The 2,718-nt window shown below is 45.7% G+C and overlaps 1 pseudogene; it reads left to right on the forward strand.

Annotated features, from left to right (window-relative positions):
* The first annotated feature begins 1,117 nt into the window (after nt 1–1,117).
* Nucleotides 1,118–2,117, forward strand: LOC104660443 (annotated as a pseudogene).
* The last annotated feature ends 601 nt before the right edge of the window (nt 2,118–2,718 follow it).

The following is a 2,718-nucleotide window of genomic DNA, read 5'->3' on the forward strand; positions in this document are numbered from 1 at the left end:
TTTTTTTTTTGAGATGAAGTTTCACTCTTGTCGCTCAGGCTGGAGTGCAATGGCATGATCTTGGCTCACTACAACCTCTACCTCCCAGGTTCAAGTGAGTCTCCTGCCTCAGCCTCCCAAATAGCTGGGATTACAGGGGTGCACCATCACCTCTGGCTAATTTTGTATTTTTAGTAGAGATGGGGTTTCACCATGTTGGCCAGGCTGGTCTCGAACCCCTGACCTCAAGTGATTCACCTGCCTTGACCTCCTAAAGTGCTGGGATTATAAACATGAGCCACCACGCCTGGCCCAGTTCTTAGCTTTTCAAATATCAGTGACTGGTTGGTTGTGTGGAGGGATGGAAGAAGTGACCAGGAGGCATGAGAAACAGTTAAATTGCAAAGGAGCACGAGAGCAGCTTTTGAGAGTAGCACATGTTCATTATTTTGACAGTGGTAATGGTATCGGGGCCCAGAAAACAATACCCCAAAGCCTGGCACCCTGGCATGCTAAATACTTTGAATTAAGATTAGAAGACCCCAGAAGCAAGATCTCTGACCTTCTCCTGCCCTCTTGTCTCCTGTCTCATTCTCCCCTGAGCTGAGCCTCGGAAACCAGAATTCTTCTTCCCCATGGCAGATCATAGAACTTAGAACCCTTCTTCCCCAAAGTCATAAAACCTAGAACGGTCACTCTCTTCCTTCTCCCATCTTTCTCTCTTGAAGAGCTTCACAGACCCACAGCCAGGAGGAAGAAATGCCACACACAGAGACCAGAAAGAAACTGGACAGGCCTTGCTGGGTCTCCCCACTCAGTCTACTACTATTAGATCCTACTCCTTCTGTCCAATCCATTTCTACATGGCTGTAGAACCCAAATATAAAAAGTGTTCCCTGGGGCTTTGAGTCTTCATCTCTGGAGACTCCTTGGTCATGTAAAACTTTGAACAAATTTGTTATGGTTTACTCTTGTTAATGTATCTTTTGACGGCAGAACGGGGAGGCGGAGCGGAGAGGCAGAGCGGGGAGGTGACAATGACGATGAAGACAACACGAGTGAGGTGAGGGGACTGCTTGCGGGAGAAGACTCTCCAGAGACTTCCCGGGCCATCAGCTGGCAGGGCAGATCACAGGGGATGACCCGTTCTAATGAGCTCAAGCTGACCTAGCCACCAGAGGATGTCATCTCCTTGGAGTTCAACCCCAACACCTCCCAGTTCCTGCTTGTCTCCTCCTGGGACACGTCAGTACTCCTCTACAATGTGCGGGACATGTGCTCAGGTAATGGCTCTCACTCTCAGGTCCATGCGCTCAGGTACCAGCACACCGGTGCCGTCCCGGACTGAGCCTTCTACGATCCAGTGCAGGCCTGGAGAGGAGGACTAGATCATCAATTGAAAATGCATGATTGGAACACTGATCAAGAAAATCTTGTTGGGACCCACGATGTCCCCATCAGATGTGTCGAATACTGTCCAGAAGTGAATGTGATGGTTACTGGAAGTTGGGATCAGACAGTTAAATTGTGGGATCCCAGAAATCGTGGTAACGCCAGGACCTTCTCTCAGCCTGAAAAGGTATATACCTTCTCAGTGTCTGGAGACCAGCTGACTGTGAGAACAGTGGGCCTCAGAGTGTTGGTGTGGGGCTTATGGAACATGGGTTATGTGCACCAGAGCAGGGAGTCCAGCCTGAAATACCAGACTCGTTGCATACAAGCATCTCCAAACAAGCAGGGTTATGTATTAAGCTCTATTGAAGGCAGAGTGGCAGTTGAGTACTTGGCCCAAGCCCTGAGGTACAGAAGAAATATGCCTTCAAATGTCACAGACTAAAAGAAAATAATATTGAGCAGGTTTACCCAGTTAATGCCATTTCTTTCCAGAATATCCATAATACATTTGCCATAGGTGGTTCTGATGGCTTTGTAAATACTTGGAATCCATTTAACAAAAAGCAACTGTGCCAGATGCATCGGTACCCCAAGAGCATCGCATCACTTACCTTCAGTAATGATAGGACTATGCTTGCAATAGCATCATCATATATTATAAAATGGATGACACACAACATCCTGAAGATGGTATCTTCATTCACCCAGTGACAGATGCCGAAACAAAACCCAAGTGCACTTAATCATCACGTGAAGGTGGTTTCTCTATGGAAAGCTTTGTTTGCTTCCTACAAACACATGCCTATTCCTTAAGGGATGTGTTATAGTGACTGTGGAGTTCTCTGTTTTCTGTCTTGCAAGAAACTTGTCTACATACCTTAATACTTTGTTTAGGATGAGGAGTCTTTGTGTCCTTGTACAGTAGTCTGAAGAATTCCCTCTTCTATCCCCTAGCAAGCCCAGTTGCTGTATATGAACAGTTTGAGCTCTTTTTGTAATACAATCTAAACCTGTTATTTCTGTGCTAATAAAAGAGATTCAGAACCCTTAGGGAAAAAAAAAAAAGTAAATTTGAGACAGAAAGTGAGAAAACCAGGAGGAGGGAGGCCACCCAGTTTACACTAGGAAGTTCTGGGCACTGGAGGACGGCAGGGTGAAGACGTTGTGATGGAAAAGGTACACAAATAATAGTTGCGGTCATTAGCTAACTATATGCCATAAATTGCATCATATGCAAACTAATCCTTACTGGTTTTAGTGGCATTGCTAAAACATTTGTTCTTTAAAAATACTTACAAAAGTAGCCCTTAAATAATCGATGACGTGTGACTGCAGGAACACTCT

The sequence above is a fragment of the Rhinopithecus roxellana genome, chromosome 6 (genome assembly GCF_007565055.1).
Source record: "Rhinopithecus roxellana isolate Shanxi Qingling chromosome 6, ASM756505v1, whole genome shotgun sequence".
NCBI classification, from domain to species: domain Eukaryota; kingdom Metazoa; phylum Chordata; class Mammalia; order Primates; family Cercopithecidae; genus Rhinopithecus; species Rhinopithecus roxellana.